Here is a 22,720-nt window from a genome sequence, read left to right as displayed (position 1 = left end):
ATGGTGCTGTGATGAGGTCCTGGACTTCCTTTGTTCGACCTTCCATAAACAGCAATGTTGTTGGTTTGTATAAAGCAATGGTTCTCAACCAAGTTAATTCACAAGTGCGCATTCAGGCTATGTCTAGACTGCAAGCCTCTTTCGAAAGAGGCTTTTTTGAAAGATACTTTTGAAAAAGCCTTTTTTCGAAAAAGAGCACCTATACTACAACCAGTATTTTCAAAAAAGCAAGCCACTTTTTCAAAAGAGAGCACCCAGGCAGTCTGGATGCTCTCTTTCGAAAAAGCCCTGTTTGCATTACATAGCGCCTTTTTTCAAAAGAGCACTTTTGAAAAAAGGTGTTCTTCCTTGTAAAACGAGGTTTTCTGCAGTTGAAAAAACTGCCGCATTCTTTCAATTGACTTTTGAGAGAACATGGCAGCAGTCTTGATGCAGGGGAAGTTTTTTTTTAAAAAAAGGCCACGTTTTTCAAAAAAACCCTGTAGTCTAGACATACCCTTAGATATTTCCCTAGTTTCTTAACAGGCCACATAAAAAGCACTAGGAACGTCAATACAAAATAAAATGACTTACTAATACTGCTCTATATACTATACACTGAAATGTAAGAACAATATTTATATTCCATTTGATGTATTTTATAATTATATGGTAAAAGTGAGAAAGTAAGCAAATTCTCAGTAATAGCATGCTGGGATGCTTTTCTGTTTTTATGTCTGATTTGGTAAATAAGTAGTTTTTAAAAGTGGTGAATCTTGGGGGTGGAGTATGCAAGACAAATCAGACCCCTGAAAGGGGTACAGTGGTCTGAAAAGATTGAGAGCCTTTGGGTCTAAAGTGACAGGCTGCTATGGGAAGTAATCACTTCATTTCTGGCACTCAGCTGTCTGTCAGAACAGCTAAGGCCTATTATCAGCCAGTTCCACTGACATCTTCCCACTGGCACTGTTAGACACGTTAATGGCTGCCCATGGTTTACCTCATACTGAACAGGCTATATTTCACTAGTTCTAGATGCAAGCAGCACCAGTCTTCTAGCTATTCAAAGAGTTGGTTGGGATCAACAACTCTACTACGAACAGCTGGCTGAAATGGAATCTAGGAAAGGCTGAGGTGAAACAGTGCGGATAGAGGGTAGCACCTCTCCAAGAACTTGCCACCTCTGTAAGATCACACTCCAGTGGAAGCATCTTCCCTCAGATCCTTCGTAGTTTATTGGTTCAGTGTCCAGCTGTGCCCCTCACTGCTTCTGAGTACCCCTGTAACTATGGCTGTGAAAAATTTATTTTTAAAAAATTTACAGCTAGCAGGAAGTGTGTTCCACAGCCTATTAAATATGTACTGAGCCATGGAGACCCACACATTTGTGACCTCCACCCAGCATAACTGCAGTTCTCTCCATCATATAATTGAGACTTGCTGACTAGAGCGACAGCTGGTGATGAACAAAGCAATCCCCTTCCAAAGTACTAGACCATGTTATTTGGCATAACCTCTCCTTCTAAGTAGGGTCACAACCCCTAGGGACAATCACATTTCACAGGAAGGATAGAACAGTCAACCTCCAGTGAAACTTGTGTGTGCAGGAGATTGACTGGCCCACAGACCTGAAATGCATTGTCTTAGAACAGATCAGAATGTTTATGAACTTAAGCAATAATCACATCTCTAGCTCCCACCATTAACACGGCTAACCATACCACCCCAAAAGTTGCCTTTAGGAAAAGAAATTATACATGTACACAGACATTTGGAGGTGCTTAGGTAAGTAGTTGATGGGCAATCTATAGGACACTAGATGAATGATAGCAATAATAACCCAAAATAAAGACCTTTGAGGTGATGGAAGCTGCTCTGGGTCAGTCATATGTGTCACTTTCTTAAAATTCTATATAGATCGGCCAAACTGGACAATCCCTATGTAAAAGAATCGATGGACACAAATCAGATATTAGGAATGGCAACATACAAAAACCTGTAGGAGAACACTTCAATCTCCCTGGACACACAATTTTGGATCTAAAGGTAGCCATCCTGCATCAAAAAAACTTCAGGACCAGACTTCAAAGAGAAGCTGCTGAGCTACAGTTCATCTTCAAAGTCTGACACAATCAACTCAGGATTAAACAAAGACTGCGAATGGCTCGCCAACTAAGCATCTTTTCCTCTCTTGGAATTCACACCTCCAGATCAGCTACTAGAAGTGGGCCTGATTGGATCCACCTCCTCATCTCCAGCCTGATTCTGGCCTGCATATTTATACCTGCCTCTGGAAATTTCTACTACATGCATCTGATGAAGTGGGTCTTTGCCCACGAAAGCTTATGCTCCAGCACTTCAGTTAGTCTATAAAGTGCCACAGGACTCCTCGCCGCTTTTTCTTAAAATTAGAAACTTTAGTACAGCCGCTTCTGACTAATGAAATGATGTTTTTGTCTTGATTCATAGTTACTTAAAGGGCTTTCTCAAAATATTTGGTTAATTAAATAGTATTTTTGTTGTTGTTGTTTGTTGTTAAAATATAGTACTTTCACTTCTCCCTCCCCCACTTCCCACCCTGCAGCATAGTAACAAGAGTCTACAAGGAGAAAAGCCGGCTAAATTGCCTACTGCAAAATCTTAATTTGGATAATTTCCTGAGTGTTCTAGTGAAAAAAGGCATGATTGCTTCTCATTATAGTTAAAATGCAGTGCTTGATGGTATCAACGAAATACTGCTAGATAAGAATTGAGATCTTATCTAAGCTTTTTTAAGTCTGACTACATGACATTATCAAGTTTCAGTTTATGTATGGGATGTGGGAGTGGCTGCATTAGATTAGTTCTTCCACACAGCTGAAGTCACACATCTCTCTTATCCCGGGCACCTAGCTTTACGGAGGGTCAACAATGTTGGAAGGTCACGTATTAGATATGGTGATTAAGAGCCCCTATATAGGACTCTCTCTAGAATTTACATTTGAACTAACACTCACTGCTCTGGAACGTAGGTATTATTTACTATTAAAGTAGCTAAAATATAGTAACACAAAGCTTGCTTTTTTCTGCAGGGGCCCACTAAAAATTATTGGATCCCTTAGGATCAAGTTTATGTAACTTATCCACTTAGAAATAACATGTTGCTAATTCCTTGCTCAAAAATAATTCTAATTGCTAATGGAGGGGGCAGCTTGTCCTATCATTATTACAGTAAAACCCTGCTTGGCACAGTCTTAATACTTCCTATGGCAGAATGCCACACTGGATGATGGGGAAAGTAGAGCTAATGTGGCCAAAGCACAAACACAACATGAGTTATGACTTCAGTCTTGTAAAAGAAAGTCTCTTTCTATTTGCAGAATATATATTTCACTTGGAACAACACGAATTTACAGTAAACAGAGATTTCTCGTATACAAATTGCCTTTGATTTTTATGGATCAGTAATTTGTTTTGAGTGGAGTAAAGACACTGGCCAAATTTTTCAAAAGTGGATGTCAGATTTAGTCTACTCAGTTTTTTACTAGTAGAAATTTCAGGGATGCGACTTTCTTAATGGATATAGTTATATTGGTACAACCCTAGAGTAAATAGTTATTTCTGTAAAGGTACCTTATACTGCTATAGCTTATTTCACTTCCCATATGGGAATAATAAATAACTAATATAGTTATTTATACCAGTATAACTGCATCTGAATCACTTTGGCTATACAATTATTCATAGACTCATAGGCTTGAAAGGGACCTCAAGAGACCATCAACTCCAGTCCCCTGCACTTATGGCAGGACTGAGCACATCTAGATCATCCCTGACCAAGGGTGCCATTTCAGGCGGGGGGAGGGGACAGCAGCCATGAGCTCCAGGACTCAGTTTACTTTTCATCCCATTCCCCAGCCTATCAGGCAGTGAGGGGAAAGTACTTGCATTACATCCCTTCATCAGACAGGTGTGAGAGGCATGCATAGATTGCAAGCGCTTTCCCCTCATTCCCTGATAGTCCAGGGAATGGGATGAAAAGCAAGCCATGTCCCAGAGCACACGGCTGCTGCCCCCCTGCCCACTCGTGAAATGGCACCCTTGTCTCTGACAGACATTGTCTAACCTGTTCTTAAAAATCTCCCATGATAGAGATTCCCACAACCTCCATAGCAATTTATTCTAGCCGTTAAAGGGGTACAGCTTCCTAGTGTAAACAAGACGTTAGGCGACTGGATAAGTAGCCTGATTTTCAAAAATACTTCCCAAGTCCAAAAACCATTTATTAATTGGACTCCTGTGAATCAAGGGAAATGAGCAGTGGCTCTGAAACCTAGGAGACCTAAGTATTTCCCAGTATTTAGCAGAAACTTGCCCAATGTCCACAGGAAAGCATTTATTATACTTCTAACAACTAGAGGCCTACATATAGTAAGAGTCCAAGAGACTTTACAGACTAGGAAAGACAAGGAAAGTATGGAGAAAGAAAAGTGATAGAAATGTAGCCGTGTTAGTCTGGGGTAGTTGAAGCAAAATGCAGGACAATGTAGCACTTTAAAGACTAACAAGATGGTTTATTAGATGATGAGCTTTCGTGGGCCAGACCCACTTCCTCAGATCAAAAAGAAAGAAAGATTGTCTCCATTTTGCAGACTGATTGGCCTATAATCACTATAAAGTCTGGGGTAGTGCTGGGAATTAAAGCCAGATCCCCTGTGTGGTAATCCAAGGATTTAACCTAAAGACCAACCTTTCTCAACAGGAATGCTAGAAAGTTGAGAAGAGTACCATTTTTAGAGGTTACCAATGGGTGAGGAGAGAGATGGTACTAATGATCTACAGATAATCATATGTGATGTTAAGAAATCAAGCAAGTATTGTACATTTTATCTAGTTTTAAGAATAAAGTGAGAGGTAATCAAGTAGAGAGTTTTAGTTATAAGTCAGAACCAAAGGCCTGGTGTGCTGTTAACTTAAGTTAGCTAATACAGAGTAAAACCTTAGTCAATATAAGGTTTTCACACAAGTTAGCAAATTGATCAAAAATACTAGAGGGGAGTTTTGGGGTTATTTTCCCTGATAACTTCTGTGAAAATTATGGACTGCCTTTGTTTTCACTAGATACCTAATACTAGCAAACTCTGCATAAGAACACTTAATGAGATTTGTTTTAATTAGCTTAACTTATTGTTGAAACAGGTCATGAATGTGTGTATATGGGAGGCTATGGCTTGTAAAACGTATCCCTTTTAATATAAAAATTTTGAAATTCAAAAATGTTTCAACCAGCTCTGAGTAAATTAAGTGCTAAGGGACATGCACCTGCCTCAGTCCCTTCAAAACAGATTTATAGTCTCAGGGCACCAGGGGCACTGGAACAATTTGTTTAGTGGAAGTGCTGAAAGCCATTGAACTAAACTCTGATACAATGGCACTCACTTTAAGCCATGGGATGCAACAGCCCCTCTCTCAGTGCCTGGTCAAAGCACATGACTAGAAATAAGCACGTGACCTAAAGGAAACCATATACAGGCAGTCCCCGACTTACGCGGATCCGATTTACGTCGGATCCGCAGTTACGAACGGGGCTGCCCCAGAGTACACGGACTGCGGGACCTCGCGGTCCTGCCGCCCGTGTACTCTGGGGCTTTGCTCTGCGTCTCCCTGGTCTGCAGACCAGGAAGACGCAGAGCAAAGCCGCGGAGGGGCTCGGGCAGCGGGGCAGCCCCGCTGCCCGAGCCCCCCCCCCCACCCGTGCGGCTTTGCAAAGCCGTGGGGAAGCCGGCGGCGGGGCAGTCCAGGCGCGCCTGGGGTGCCTCGCTGCCCGAGCCCCCCCCGCGGCTTTGCAAAGCCGTGGGGAAGCCGGCGGCGGAGCAGTCCAGGCGCGCCTGGGGTGCCTCGCTGCCCGAGCCCCCCCCCCCCCCGCGGCTTTGCAAAGCCGCGGGGGGGCTCGGGCAGCAAGGCACCCCAGGCGCGCCTGGACTGCACCACCGCCGGCTTCCCCGCGCTTTGCAAAGCCGCGGGAGGGGGCTCGGGCAGCAAGGCACCCCAGGCGCGCCTGGACTGCTCCGCCAGCTTCCCCGCGCTTTGCAAAGCCACGCGGGGGGGGGGGGGGGGGGCTCGGGCAGCGAGGCACCCCAGGCGCGCCTGGACTGCTCCGCTGCCGGCTTCCCCGAGGCTTTGCAAAGCCGAGGGGGGGACTCAGGCAGCGGGGCACCCCAGGCGCGCCTGGGCTGCTCGCTGCCGGCGTCCTCAGAGGCGCTCCCCTGTCTCCCTGGTCTGCTGGTCTCCAGCAGACCAGGGAGACGGGGAGCAAAGCCGCGGAGGACCCAGGCGGCGGGACCGCGGTGCATCTCGGTCCGCCGCCCGAGTCTTTCTGGTCTGCTGGGGTGGGGGGGGGGGCGCAGCTAGTACGCCCCCCGCCCCCAGCAGACTAGGCTTTTCTCCGGACGCCTGTGGCAGAGCTGCTGGGGTGCTGCCGGTTGGTCCCGCAGCGCCGCTCTGGGCGCTACTGGTGCAACCCAGCAGCACCCCAGCTGCTCTGGTCCTGATTCAGCCGCTGCTGGTCAGTTTCAGCAGCGGCTGAATCAGGACACCTGGGGCAGAGCAGATGGGGTGCTGCTGGGTTGCTCCAGTAGTGCCGAGGAGCGGCGCTACTGGAGCAACCCAGCAGCACCCCAGCTGCTCTGCCCCAGGCGTCCCCAAGTCAGCTTCTGCTGAAACTGACCAGCGCTGACTACAGGAAGCCTGAGGCAGAGTTGCTCTGCCCCAGGCTTCCTGGAATCAGCTGCTGATCAGTTTCAGCAGCAGCTGACTTGGGGACGCTTGGGGTTCTTAAGTTGATTCTGTATGTAAGTCAGAACTGGCGGTCAGTTTCAGCAGCAGCTGAATCTGGACGCCAGTTCCGACTTACATACAGATTCAACTTAAGAACAAACCTACAGTCCCTATCTTGTACATAACCCGGGGACTGCCTGTATAGTTAAACCTGTGTTATCCAGCACTCTTGGGAATTAGGGCGTTCTGGTTATCTAAAAATTCTGGTTATCTGAGGGTCCCATCAACCTAGGAAAAACCAATGGACAATAATAGTAAAACTCAAGTTTTTAATATTGGTAGTTTTGTAGTGCGAGGCAGTTGGTCTCACATTTCTATTTCGAGTTAAAGATTATTAGTACTTCTTAAATAAAAAATTAAGCCAATCATGGTAAGCCAAGCCAGGCCTGTGCGCCTGAAGATGTGACAGTATTGTGGCTGGGGGAAATGCCGGCTAACAAAGTTTTCTGGTTAACAGAGTGCCAGATAACAAAGGTTTCACTGTATAAGATTTCCGTCTCAGGCAGTGATGGCAGCTAGACTCTTCATTGAAGGCGGATCTGATAGGGAGACACGGAGAATAGCCTGGGAAAGAGCCCATGGAGTAAGGAAGTACTCATTAGGGTATCCCCATAGTAACTAAGTAGAAATCTGTATTACCAGACCCAAAGGAAGCTACTGCAGACCCTAGAGAGGGGGCTACAGAACTAAGGGCTGATAGCTAAGCAGAGGGCTGACATTACAGAGTATGGAGGGGACTATGACACCCTCCCTTAAGAGGGAGTGGAGAGAAAAGTAAGCTAGAGGTGCATAGAGGATTTGATAGTTTGAATAAATCCAAGTTATTAAACTCTCTTAATTTAAATCATCAAGTAAGAAACCTTGTTTTTATCTTTAATTCATCTGTTTTGCTAATTTTTGCTTTTGTTTTATTAGTTATTTTCCCTAAGAAGGGTTGAGTCTCATTATTAGGTGACTACTAGGTGTTGAGCAGAGGGTGCTCCATTCACCGGTTGATCAGAACTGGTAGTGATGCTTACTGGTTAACCATTCATATCCCTACTAATGACACGTGTTTATTAGAACAATTGTAAAGCTGAATTATCATTTATTCTGATTCTTAAGTTTTACATTTTGATTGTTAGAAAATAGTACATGATACGTTTCTTTACTAGAGAATGATTAAGTTACTTGTGATTGGTGTCAAGCCATATTTACATGGAAATTCAAATTTAGTTAAAATGCACAAAATCCTTAAAAAAAACACTAATTAAAACTGCCTTAAGTATTCCGGATACATAAGGGGAAAAAGTTTTTTGAAAAGTTAACCAAACAAGTTTTGCATTACAATAAGCTGATTTATTAAACAAAGGATATATTATTTGTAGTTAATGAAGGGAAATGAAGGCTACTGGTCATCAAGTTCTTCAGTATTTTAGAACTGGTAAATCTCATTCTCACATCTACTTTGTCTTTTTAAACAGGAAGAGTTTGTCTACACTGGCATGAATTTCCGGAAATGCTTAAAACGGAATACTATTCCGTTTTCAGTTTTTCCGGAAAAGGAGCGTCTACATTGGCAGGCTGCTTTTCCGGAAAAGCCCTTATTCCGGAAAAGCGTCTGTGGCCAATGTAGACGTGCTTTTCCGGAAAAGACTACTGGGCTGTCTACACTGGCCCTTTTCCAGAACAGTGTTCCAGAATAAGGACTTATGCCCAAGCGGGAGCAGAATAGTTTTTCCAGAATAGTGGCTGATTTTGTACAGTAGAGCATCGTTGCTTTTCCGGAAATTCAAGGGCCAGTGTAGACAGCTCGTAGCTTATTCCGGAAAAGCGGCTGATTTTCCAGAATAAGTGGCCCAGTGTAGACACAGCCGAAGAGAAAACTAACTTGCCTGAACTTTTTTCAGTTCTGTCAGAACTAGCCATTGAATTAGCTAAGTAAATGAAAACCAAAGACAGTATTCTCTTTGCACCTCCAGCAGAACCCACTGGTGTCAAAATTTGATTGAGCATTCAGTATTGCAACTCTCAAGATTTTGTCATGAGTTTCATGATAATATTGTTTTATTTAAAGCCCCAGCTCCTGGAGTCAGGTGGCTATGTGATTATTTTAGTTTCTATTCTTAAAGATAAAATAAGTTTCTAGTCCTCATGGCTATGGAGAAGGCTTCCCAGGAGATCCTAAACATTCAAAAAGCAGAAGGCAAAGAAAAAGACAATTTCATGATTTCTGATGACCAGACGCATGATTTTGAACATTTGGGATTGGCAATATGAAACATTTCAACAAACTCTGGTTCCAGGTGCTCAGCCAGTGAACCAGTTAAGTGGTTTCACCTCCTTTAAAACTTGGCAGTAACAATATGTAGTGCTCAATATTATTTATTGTATATAATTTAAATTATTTTAACAGAATGCAATATGTTTAGGCTTTAACAAAGACTGTCAATTTCAATCTAAATAGATTTTTGAAATATATTTGATTTAAAATTTAAAAGCCTGGTTTTATATTTTTAATTCACCCTTCTTTTTGAATTTCCTGCTGCCAACAGGAGGGCTTATGTCTAGCATGTCTACTAAATGGACTCAGATGGGGATAGGGGAAATATTTTTCAAATTATATATACTTTCCCATATACATCAGAGAGTTAAAAAAGGGAAACTCAGGCTGCGGTGATTGAGTGCCGGGGTGGCAAACTGATCATGTCACACAAATTAACAGGGCTCGCCGAACCGCGGCAACCCCTGCTTGGCAGCCATGCTGTCTGGCAATCTGCGCATGCTTAGATCGTTCTGCGCATGAGCAGATCGCCCGAACCCCGCTCTTCTGGGTTGCAATCTACTTGCCACAGGCGAGTAGATTGTATTATTTGTTGAGCCCTGCAAATTACTATATCTAATGGGGAAGAGTTCAGGGAAAATTACATCTATCCTACTTTGATTCATGGAGGTGGACTCTAGAGGGGCGTCTATACTGCACCCTTACTTCAAAATAAGCTATGCAATTTGTGCTATGCATATTGCGCATCTTATTTCAAGGTAAGTTTGAAATAACTTATTTCAAAATCTGGCACTATCTACACAGTGCCAATTTTCAAAATAAATCACTATTCTGAAACGTCCCTTGACCCTCGTGGAACAAGGTTTACAGGGACGTTGGTATAGCGAGCCCATTATATTTCGAAATAATGGGTGCACTCAAAAGACATGGAATAGCTATTTCAGGATACTTCTGGTATCCCGAAATAGCAGTGTAGTGTAGATGTAGCCTAGATGATCTACTATGTCTCTTCTAATCCAAATGATGTTAAAATGACTAAGAAGAATAAGAATAGCTATTTGGATAACACTAACTGGATGCTGGGCACCAAATTTTATTAATCTTATAAACCAGTAAGTGAATGCTTACCTGTCACTAGTCATCAAATGTTAGTCCTGGTTCTGGGGTCAGGTAGAGTGAATGAGGGCTGGACTATTAACAAGTGTTCATTTGTAAATCTGATCACCTAAATCTAGAAACCATCTTGCATCCCATTCTGGTTTTCTACTTTGCCTTTTATCAGAGCCTGATTCTGAAAATTCTCATTAGTATACTGGAGCTTCAGGGGGTAGCTGAGGTTAGTCTGTTACAGAAAAAAAAACAAATGGTCTGGTAGCACTTTATAGACTAACAAAACATGTAGATGGTATCCTGAGCTTTCGTAGACACATCCCACTTCTTCAGATGACCAGATCAGTCATCTGAAGAAGTGGGATGTGTCCACGAAAGCTCAGGATACCATCTACATGTTTTGTTAGTCTATAAAGTGCTACCAGACCATTTGTTATTAGTATACTGCTTACTCACTTGAGTACTTCCACAGAAGTCTCCAGTTGCAAGGAGGGAAGAAAAAGTCTCCACCCACTTCAAATGCCAGTCATAGTAGATGGGTAGATCTTCGTAATAGGACAGTCCTACTCTGTTCTTATTTGAGGTTTGAGCAGAGTAAAATAGTTAAGTGTTCCAGTGTACATGATCATTACTGGGCATCCCAGCTTAATCCTCTGTCAAGATGAACAGGAATAGTTCATAAGTTTCAGAAGGGTACACATGTTAGTCTGTAACTGAAAAACCTTAAAAAACAGCGAATAGTCCTGTAGCACCTTAGAGACTAACAAAAAATGTACATGGCAGCATGAGCTTTGAAGAAGAGAGTTGTGCTCACAAAAGCTCATGATACCATCTACATTTTTGTTAGTCTCTAAGGGTACGTCTACACTTGCACCCTAGTTCGAACTAGGGATGCAAATGTAGGCGACTGAAATCGCTAATGAAGCGGGGATTTAAATATCCCGGGCTTCATTAGCATAATCTCACCCGCACGCTATTCCGATCGCCTGCTGATTCGAACCAGGAAGTGCACTCCGGGCCACGTCAGTTTGAATCATACTCCTCGATTCGAACTAACGTTACTCCTCAAAAGTAATGTTAGTTCGAACCAAGGGGTTTGATTTGAACTGACATGGCCCGGAGTGCACTTCCTGGTTTGAATCAGCTGGCGATCGGAACAGCGCACGGGCGAGATTATGCTAATGAAGCGCGGGATATTTAAATCCCCACTTCATTAGCAATTTCGGTCGCCTACATTTGCATCCCTAGTTCAAACTAGGGTTCAAATGTAGACGTATCCTATGGTGCCACAGAACTATCCACTATTTTTTAAGGTTTTTCGGGATTAGTTCAGACATCAAAGCAGTTGTTTCAACAATTGATGTCTGAAGTTCATTTGGACATCACTGCTAGAGTTACATTCAAATCACATTGTGGAGGTTTTCCTTGCAAGCAATATACACTTTCAAAAAAAGGTTGAAATTCTGGAGCACAAGGTGGCAGTTCAGGGGTATACGGGGATGCTGTAGGTCTCCCCTTTCCTCCCTACTCCCTATCTATCCTAAGTGAAGCAAATAGGATTATTCATATTAGTAAAGGTCTCTGTGTTACAGTTTGCAAGATCAAACTCTAGTTAGCAGGGCTGACTACAGACAATCAATAGAATGCTAGATAGCTCTCCCTTTAAAAAAACCTAAATATTATACCTAAAAGTCAATAGAAATTATTTGTGTGAGTGCATTCAATTTGACACAATTTCTGTGACTTAACTTTTAGTGTCTTTCACTTTTCTGCTGAAGGATGTGTTCTGACCTCTGCATGATGAAAAGCTCTTGAAAATTGATGGCAAAGAAAGCATGGCAGATATTCTTAAATGCTTTGCATTTCAATCCTGTTTAATTGTGCCATTGTTACGCCAGTTGGATACAACACTTTTTCTTTTGCAATTGAAAGGATCAGCAGAACGAGCTGATAAGCACCAGTATCCTGGTGTGAAAAAGGCCCTTTGAACTGTGAAGAATAGCTTCAGATAAGCAAGTAATAGAATCTTTATCATGTCTTCTTGTGGTAGCATTTTAGAGTTGGCATTTCAAGCTTGTAAGAAACAAACTCATTCCCTTCCCCACCCTTACCAAGAGCAGAAAGAAAACAGTGGCAATGTAATTTGAATAACAAATGTGTACTGATTAAAGGCCCAAGCCAATGAGCTGAGCACCTGGACTCTCATGGAAATCAATAGGAGTTGAGGATGTTCCCTACCTTGTAGCATCAGATTGTTGGTATCACAACAGATATGAAGGGCATTACAGAAGAGACTTGTGCAGCCAAGATACCTTGTATACAGTTATTTTGACTACAGAGATATGGCTTTTCTTTCACATCAATAAAATCTGTTAAGTTCTAGAGCAATTTTTCTAATATAAGCAATAAAGTAAGATTTCTATTTTTGTTCTAACACAATCAGAAATCTACCATTGAAGCCCAAAGGAGATGGAAAAATATTTGATATATTTTTTCTGAGAATATCAGCTCCCTGATTCCTTATTATGTCAGATACTTAGCTTTCATTTAAAAGAAAATGAAATTCTAGTCCTCAAGTTTATGAAAGTAAAACTTGAAGAGGTGATCTACGAACAACTTAAAAGCTCAAAAGGTAAATAAAATGAACCCCAAATGAATAAAGAAAGAAAGAAACCTGAGCCAAACTCATGATTTTTGAGGATTGGGGGTTAACAATATTATACACATCTCCGGGTGAGATAGTTACACCAACCAAAGTGCTCCCTCCTCCCCACTCCCCCAACTCTCACCCCCCACACAGTGCTTTGTTGGCTAGGGAGCTTCTGCTGTGATAGCTGCTGTGTCTCGTGGGGAGGTAGATTAATTACAGGGACAGAAAAGCTCACTCCCATCACCTGGCTTAGAGCATGTACCACCAGAATTAGTTGGTAGCAGGTTTTTCTTTTGTTTGGCTGGTTGTTTGGTTGTGTTAGTTTTTGTTTCTGAAGATCTCAGAGATGCATACATTTTGGGCTTAGATGCTTAAGGTGTGCATCAGACACCAAACCTGTTGGTGGATTTGGGCCGTAGCTCTGTTTAAAAGCAAAGCAAAACACAACACAAACTGTTAGGGGTATTTCGATTTCACTCCCATCAGAGTGTAGTAGCAGAGAGGAAGGATGTAGACATTTTATTGCTTTATACAACCTTTTCCAGATGGGGTCCCATTTTGACAATTCAGGAAGACTGGGTGACCCAAGGCAATTCAAAAATGGGGGGAAGAGAGGGAGCTGAGCCACCTGGGGAGACATTTGGTGACCCTTTTGAAATGTAATGGTGACCCATATTTGGGTCCTGACCCATAGGTTGGGAAACCCTGCTCTATAGGTTAAATACAATATTTAATTGGTAGAATGGATTGTTATGTTATACATGTGTCTGAGTAAATATGTTATATATCTTCTAGTTCAGGGGTTGGCAACCTTTTCAAACCAAAGAGCCAAACCACATAAAAATTCAGAACAAGTGGTCAACAAAGAGCCATATAAGAAAGCCCATTTGTATGACTGAAAAAATATGATGTAATTATATTGATAATTGACATGATGATTAATAATAGCATAAAGGAAACATTGTACTCACAGATTTTATTTAATGGGACTTCTGCCGCTGTATCTTTTCACACAGTTCTTTGAAGTTTATATCATAACTGGTCAACTCCAGCTTCATGCGAGCATTCAGGCTGCCTTCTGTCAATCTTACAGCAGGGGGTTGGTGATGTGGGGGTGCAGAAGTCTGGGTTGGGGTGTTTGAGGTTTCTCAGGGCAGGAGACTAGGATATATGATGGACTCAGGACACAAGGTTGGGGTGTGTGGGGGTGCAGGTGTGTTATGATAGGGGACTGCGGATGTGAGGGTGCAGGAGTATAGGGATGTGAGGTTATGAGGGGCTCAGGGCAGGGTGTTCAGGTGTATGATGGGCTCAAGGCTGGGATGTAGGGGGGTGCAGAAGTGTTAAGATGCTGAGGCCAGATGGAGGCTGGGCCCCAATTGAGGGCTTGTAGGCCAGGCTTCATTTTTAAATAAAGTAAAATATTATATCCACCACAGAAGGTTTCGACATTGTCTTTATTTATGGCAGGAGCGGGGAACCTTTTTTGGATTGGGGGGGCCACTAACCCACATAAATGAGAAGCTAAAAAAACCCTCTAAAATCCCCCAACCATCATTGATATGACCCCGAACTGAAACACCTCAGTCCCCTGTTGCTCCAGCCCCATGGTTGGGGAGGGCAGGGAGGACTGAGGTTCAAGGCCTCAGGTCATAATTACAGGCAGTCCCCGGGTTACGTACAAGATAGGGACTGTAGGTTTGTTCTTAAGTTGAATCTGTATGTAAGTCGGAACTGGTGTCCAGATTCAGCCGCTGCTGAAACTGATCAGTTTCAACAGCGGCTCAATCTGGACGCCAGTTCTGACTTACATACAGATTCAACTTAAGAACCCCAGGCATCCCCAAGTCAGCTGCTGCTGAAACTGATCAGCGGCTGATTCCAGGAAGCCCGGGGCAGGGGCTTCCTGTAGTCAGCCACTGGTCAGTTTCAGCAGCGGCTGACTTGGGGATGCCTGGGGCAGAGCAGCTGGGGTGCTGCTGGGTTGGTCCAGTAGCGCCGCCGCTCCTCGGCGCTACTGGACCAACCCAGCAGCACCCAAGCTGCTCTGCCCCAGGCGTCCTGATTCAGCTGCTGCTGAATCTGACCAGCAGTGGCTGAATCAGGACGCCTGGGGCAGAACAGCTGGGGTGCTGTCCGGGTGGTCCAGTAGCGCCCAGAGCGGCGCTACGGGACCAACTGGCAGCGCCCCAGCTGCTGTACCACAGGTGTCCGGAGCAAAGCCATGGAGCACGGGGGCAGCGGGACAGCCCAGACGCGCCGTGGCTGTCCTGCTGCCCTCGGGCTCCGTGGCTTTGCTCTGCTTTGCTCCCCGTCCCCCTGGTCTGCAGACCAGGGGGATGGGGGGGGGCAAAGCAGAGCCAAGCCGCGGAGGACGCAGCCAGCTGACAGCTGTCAGCTGACCGCGCGCTCCGCGGCTTGGCTCTGCTTTGCCCCCCCCCCCGTCTCCCTGGTCTGCAGACCAGGGGGACGGGGGGGGGGCAAAGCAGAGCCAAGCCTCGGAGCGCATGGGCAGCGGACAGCCCTGTCCGCTGCCCACGTGTTCCGCCGCTTTGCTTCCTCTCCCTGGTCTGCTGGAGACCAGGGAGAGGAACGGCCCCGTTCATAACTGCGGATCCGACATAAGTCGGATCCGCGTAACTCGGGGACTGCCTGTACTCTTCTGGGGTTCCAGGGTTTGTGGCTTTTGTGGGGCCCCCTAGGTTCTGGGTTGAGGCCAAATATGAGGCGTTAAGTTTGTGAGACAGAGCTACCAGTGAATGGGATAGGGATGGGAGTGCAACATCTGGGCACCAGGTGGGCTGTAGGAGGGGGTGAGGTCTGGCCAGGGGGCAGGCTACCTAGTCACGGAGCAAAGGCAAAGGGTGTCTGGCCAGGGGGCAGAGGGCAGTGTGTATCCAGAGGGCAGGGGGGGGGTCTTCCAGGTGTCCAGTATTGACCTGGACAATCCAGCATTTTCACCTCCTGTCCGGTAAAAAAATCAGAAAATACCGGACACCTAAAATGTGTGGTATTTTCTAATTTTTTTTCCCTGCCAGGAGGCAAAAATACCAGACACCTGGCAACCCTATGACACTCAACGTCCGGGTCCAGGCTTGGATCCCCCCTCCCCTCCGCTTACCTGGTTCCACAGGGAAGCTGTCTTCTGTCATGGAGGGAGAAAACAAGATGGCCATCGGCAAAAAAGCCCCAAAAGCCTTAAAGGGGCCCTGCTGGGTTTTTTGTATTTAATTTTTTTTTCTTAATAATTGTCAGGGTCCTTCTTTTTTTTTCTCAACAACTTTGGTCTCTTCTCAACAGTGTTTTTTTTTTTGGTGGGGGTGGGGATCTTAGCCAGGGGGAAGAGAGCAGGAGGAATTTAGGTCAGGGGCTGGAAGCAGGAAGGATTTTGGCCAGGGGGCTGGGCAGAGGGGATTATGGCTGGGGGGTTAGGGGCAGACTGTCTGGCAGGGTGTGTATGAGTGAGGGTGTTGGAGTCTGGGCATGAGGAGGGGGACACTTGTTTGCACGCCTCATGACAGGCACCATGTAACACACCTCCCGCTGCTCCCATCTGCCTGCAGGATAGGGTTGCCAGATGGTTTAACCAAAAATACTGAACACCCCCCCCCCCACACACACACACACAAAGCTGGGGGGAAAATTCTGTTGGGGGGGGAGCGGGAGACCAAAGATGTTGAGCAAAAATAAATAAATAAATAAAATAAAAAATAAAGCAGAATGGCCTTTTCAGTGTGTACAGAGTCAGAATAGGGATAGGAACAGGGGAGAGGTTGAGCACAAAGACCCAGGGAAGGCATTGCTTCCCCTTGGTCTTCAGGCTTTTTTCCAGTGGCCATTTTGTTTTCTTGATCAAGCCAGAACGCAGCTTCCCTGCAGAACCAGGTGAGCGGAGGATGTCGGGGACTGGGGATGGAGGGAGGCTGGGGGCTGGGCCCAGTTGCCAAGTGTGTCATAGGGTTGCTATTTTCACCACAAAAAAATAAATAGCATTCTGCAGGGAGCCACCTTTGGTTCCTGGTTTCCCCCATGCGGGGGGAAAGAAAACATTGCACCATGCCACGTTTAGCCTGTTTGTGGGGCGGGGAGGCTCAGGGCTTTCTCCCCCAGCAGGAAGCTGGTACTGGCATTCCAGTCTTGCAGGAGCTGAAAGGTTGTAGTGCCAGTCCTGGCTTGCTCCTGCGGGGGGAGGAAGGCAGGGCTGAGTTGGGGCTCCATATGAGCCATCTCTGGCTCCCTAGTGAGCCATATAGCTCATGAGCCATACATAGGTTGCTGACCCCTGTTCTAGCTAATGCATACTATGCTAAGCTGGCCAGAAACATTCAGAGCAAACATCTATAAAACAGAATTGGTCAGATTTTAGTCCAAACTGTTTATTAAGGCAGGCCTGTATGCAGGAATTTCTGTGGGGTGTATGTGTGCTTTTTTTTGTAAACATGGACCACAAGCGTGTGAATGCATCCCAAACAAGCGGAGAAAATTAGCCCCAGCCTTTCCCTGGCTGCCCAGAGTATGGGGGGGAGGGAGGCTCAGGCAGCGCACTGCACCTGCCTTCCTCTGGCTGGCAGGAGCATGTTACTTAGGGGGCCATGAGGGAGTGCATCTCCCCTCGTCCCCCTGCCCCCAGTTTGGGCCTGCAAGGGGGCAAGGATAAGGATTAATTTTTGTTTATTTGTTTGCCTTGTTAGCCTTTCGTAATACAAGGCCTGTGAAAATTTCCTCTCCATAATTTTGAGCAGTTTATTGTAATCTCGTCCCCTAAACACAACAGGGAAGAATTTTTTCTTTGTTTCTTTTGAGCAATTAAGCCAGAGTTGTAAGCAAAGTGTGTGTTTACCCTATTCATGTTATGGTTATAAAAGAAACAGTATGTTCATATTTCTTTATGAGATCAATAAAGCACCATTTAACAAGTAACAGGTCCTCACCATACTCTGTAAATAGTAACTCCATTGTATGGGTGGGGACACTTTTCAAGTCTATGTACGTAGCAAGTCATTGGTAGAACTAAGAGAAAAACTTTATAGTTCCTAGTGCTTAGTCCCTCATTCTAAGTTGATATCACACTATCTGGCCTGATAGTCTTTGTATCTTTCAAATATACAGCAACATAAGGCAAAATAAGAGATCATTACAAGAGTAATAATAGAGTCATACTTGGAAAATTGTCATACAGTTCAATGGCTTGTTTTTATTATATTTGATCATTCAGAATACATCTCTCTTTACAATCAGGTAGTCAATATTGCCCCAGAAATCTTATATCACACTCTATTCTGGATGGTCCCAAATTCTTCCCAATATAGACCATGTGCTTTGTTGTCTTCCTGCTGTGCAGAAAGAGAGAGGATGGCTGTCAAAATGATAGGATCTGCTTTGAGTTCTCACTACATATTGCATTGCATAGCATGACACATGATATGCCCAGCAGTAAGTCGTGTGCCATGACGCTAATCAACATTCAGTACCAAAAGAGGAGAGCAGCTGTTCTGCAGTCGGCATGTCTGAGCGCTCCTGCACCCAGCAGGACATCACTTAATTCACATTAATGGAAAAGGAACTAGCCTCATAACATTTATATAAATGGAACTAATGGTCAGGAAAAAAATGAGACTAGTTTTATTTTACTCTTGGAAACTATGAATAATTAAAGTAATCAAAAATACTGGATCTGATTAAACTGCTTGTGCCATTGTTACGGTGCCTGTAAACCTTTATATGAATCTGCAACTTTTAAGTGCTTATGTTTGTAGTAGATTAAGTAACATTTTGCCACAAAACTCTCTCACGTTATAACAGAGAAAAGCTGCAGCTAACAGTAAACTTTTCAGAATCATGGAGCTTAAGGATAGAAAGTCTATAGTCTCTCCTTTCCCCACAGCTCTTCTATTCCTCCTCCTCCTCCCATCTTGCCAAGACAAGACTTTTTTCTAATGGTCTAATAGCAATAACTTACCCACCTCTTCTTTTAAAAACAAACAGGAAAAAAACAAACACAGGATCCTCAACTTCCCAGTTTCTACCAAGGATGTGACTATATGGAAGTTTTCCTGTTGCTCTTGTCATTTATGTCAGGACAATCTCCCTTGCATTAATCCCACATTCTCATCCACACTCAGGAATGGGAATGCCTTAACCGTCATTGATACGATGTCCTGCAGTACCTTGAAACAACTACTTCTTCAATACTATCTAGTGATGGACATCTATAACCAAGAGCTCCAGCAAACATGGCCAATTCTTCCTATCCCTTCTAATCTTCTTTTGGTACAAATGCAAAACCGAAGCTCCAGCATCTTCGGTAGGCCACATTGAGAAACATAGACTACAATCAAGATGTGGATGCAGTCTGTCCTTAATGGCCCTGGGCAACTAGATAGTCTGTACACTGATTAATTACAAAGACCTTTGTTAACGTTCCTGAGTTCCGCCAGTTGGTACCTCCCATCTTTACTTTCTCTGTGACCATAATCCCTAGAATTCTTCCCATGAATGAGTGAGGTGGTGTTCCTTCGGTATACAATCCCAGTTTTATGGCTAATGCCCATCTAACTGTTCATCTTTTTTATTATTTCATTCTGCAAATCAAACAGGACCTGGCTGCTGATGTGTCAGCTCAAATAAACCAGCATCTGGCCACAAATCTCCTCTGATCCCTATTGAAAACCTGTCCTCTAACACATTGAATATCTAATTAGTTATTTCATGCATAGCATGTTCTGTTCTTGAACTCACAACTCTATCAAATGGCTTCATATCTAAACTGACTTCAGCTATTCTCACAGTTTGGGGGTTGGTTTTTTAAATCAATAAATCCAGCCTAAAACAAGGTTGTTTGAAGCAAGAAAGTTGTAAGAAACTGAGAAGTAGTTTGGGTTTTTTACAGCAAACAAATGGGAGAAGGTAATTTTGGTCAGGACAAAATCATTTATTACCCTGGTAAGATAAGTTAAAACTGCAATACAAAAGACTTAATACTGTAAAATCCCACATAAACTAGTTTCTCCCTATCTGAAGAGACACCTCTCCACCTTCTTATGTCAGGATTTATTTCTAACACAGACTGAGAACTGAGTGAGTGGCGAGAACCCTCTATTTTAACTGCATTGGGTGACGTTTTAGGAGTTGTGACTGTTCCTCAAACCCTCATAATCAGCATCTCAAACTCGAGGTTGCCTTTCCTTAGCTGTTTTATTCCCTCTCACTCATGTTCTCAGAAGACTCTCTTTGCCAGCCTTCTGTCAAGAATGTGACTACATGGAATTTATCTGTTACTGTTGTCCATTTATGTCATCCCCTCAGGATAGTCTCTCCTGCATTAATGTTTCTGAAGAGGAGGGCTCTTGTTAATATGATATTTGGAATAAAAAATGCAGAGCTCCATACAGGTTCTATAATTATCACTGACTTGTTGCTTATATATATATATATCATGGAAGAAGTCCTAGTAAGGAGAATGAATGAAGAGAAGGTGATGGTTTAATGCAGTGGTTCTCAACCAGGGGTATCTGTTCCCCTGAGTGTACACAGATGTCTTCCAGGATGTACAGCAACTTGTTTAAATATTTGCCTAATTTTACAACAGGCTGCATAAAAAATACTAGCAAAGTCAGTGCAAAGTGAAATTTCATACAGATAATCACTTGTTTATACTTCTCTTTATACTATACACTGACATATAAGTACAATATTTATATTCCAGTAGATTTATTTTATAATTATAGGATAAATATGAGTAAATATGCATTTTTTTCAGTAATAGTATTTTTCTGACATTTTTGTATTTTTATGTTGGATTTTTATATGCAAGTAGTTTTTAAGTGAAGTGAAATGTGGGGGTACACAAGACAAATGTAACCTGGAAAGATTGAGACCCATTAACTTAGTGGACCAGAGATGTAAAATATGTGTGTGTGAGAGACAAAAGTGAAGATATTCTGAATGTGAAAAATTGCAGTGCCATGTATTGTGGCTGCTGTGAGCCTTTGGCTCCACCTACTCTGTGCTTGCTTAAACCATCTCCTCTGGGAGGCAGGCCAGGTCTGCACTGGTGGAGAAAATCAATACAAGATATGCAACTTCAGCTATATGAATTGCACAGCTAAAGCTGACATACCTTACAGTGATTTTCTGTGATGGCCCACAGCTGGAGGTTGACAGGAGAAACTCTCCCATCAATTTCCCTAACTCCAGTTCTGGGCTTGACAGGGGTGCCCACAGCTTTCGATTTAGCAGGTCCTTACCAGACCTGCTAAATGGAATGCCAGAAGATTGACCTCTGGAGTAGCAATCTCCCCATAAGTATAGATAAGCTTTGTCTCCTTAGAAATTTGAAATATTCCATCTCAAGTGGTTAGGTGCTATAGTTATTTCAAACAGAGGTTGCAAAACAGTAAAGTGGAAAACTTCATTTTTAAAAAATCAAACCTGGGCTAGGCAAAACTATCAAATTAACCATAAAATATTTTTAAAATATTTTGAAAAAAATTGAAAAGCTAAAAATAAACCCTTTTGAAATGGCAATGCTCATTCAGATTCTGCTACTTACTGAATACCTACTAGTTGTTACACTCTATAAAATATGGAATATAGTTTTTTTAGAAATATAATGCATCAGCACTTGCTTACTTTGAGAAAATTGCATCATATTTTTAAAGCAGTATGTTACTACTTCTTTACTCTCCATTAAAAAAAAATCCAAAGGTGGTAGAAAAGCTGAAAGCTAGGAGTCTACCAGGTAAGTAACAGATGTTAGGCATCGCACACAGCAGTTTTTTCAGCAGCTGAATGGAGCTAATAGGACTTGTGAATAAACAAATACTTGTATGATGGTTACTTAAGCCAAGATTACAAGTTTAGGGTTTAAAACAATTCTCAATTGTTGAATTATATTTAACCATGGATAATAAAAATACATATAAATTATATGTAATCTGGCTACATATAAAATCCTCAAACATAATAATGTAAGGTGTAATCTAAGACCACAGTTCTGTACACAGTGTGTATGTTCATGTGATTCTGTTAACTTTCACATTAATAAAGTATGTATGCATTCCATTAAAGGCTTGGGCATTAAGTCTGTAAGTCATATTTTGAAGAATGTAAGGATATTGGACTTGATTTTAGGAGAATTACACTCATTTGTTTAATGCTTAGGTAAATTGTTGATACGATATGACATGATGAGTATGTTAAATTGACTTTAACTTCATTTATTGTAGATGATTTAAACATAAAAATAAGGAATTCAAGCAGCTGTAACACATTGCAGAATAGATTCTTTTGCCCATCTGACCTTGAATTTCAAGTAGAATTGAGGGGAATAAAAGAAGTATGTTTACTTGGAGTCAGAAAATCTAAGTCAAATTCGTTTTGGTTGTGATCCTTGTGTGGTTAGGCAAAAATAATCATTTTGTAAATGTTTGGCCAGTCTTTCATGTTTTCTCATATTTGTGTTCATAAAATACTTAGCAGGTATCTGAGCAGTGTTAGTTAAACCTTATTCCTTCCCCTCCTTACATTAAGCATTTTGTCTAGTCTGATGAATAAAGATCCCCTAAGTAGCAGTACAAATCAGTATTTATTATCCTCTTGATTTGGTCCCAGTACTTGATTTGGTCCTAGTACTATTTCAGGGTACGTCTACACTAGCCCCCTAGATCAATCTAGGGAGGCTAATTAGGGTGACCGAAATTGCAAATGAAACACAGGATTTAAATATCCTGCGCTCGATTTGCATGTTCCCGGCTGGTCGCCATTTTAGAAATTGACTAGCCTGAAGTAACTGCCCTCGTCTACACATGGCTGTGAAACGGGATTCTGAAATAAAGCCCAAACTCAAATTACCTGGTATTCCTCCTGTAGTGAGGAATCCCTACAAAGTCAGGTCAGCTTAA

At 43.1% G+C, this 22,720-nt stretch overlaps 1 protein-coding gene across 2 annotated transcripts in view; it reads left to right on the top strand.

Annotated features, from left to right (window-relative positions):
• Window positions 1-22,720, top strand: part of PRICKLE1 (prickle planar cell polarity protein 1) — a 103,239-nt gene that overhangs the window by 51,496 nt on the left and 29,023 nt on the right. The gene's annotated exons all lie outside the window — the stretch shown is intronic.

Source organism: Pelodiscus sinensis, chromosome 1, assembly GCF_049634645.1.
Source record: "Pelodiscus sinensis isolate JC-2024 chromosome 1, ASM4963464v1, whole genome shotgun sequence".
Taxonomy (NCBI): domain Eukaryota; kingdom Metazoa; phylum Chordata; order Testudines; family Trionychidae; genus Pelodiscus; species Pelodiscus sinensis.
The sequence above is the reverse complement of the archived record's forward strand: the minus strand, read 5'-3'. Positions and strand labels throughout refer to the sequence as shown.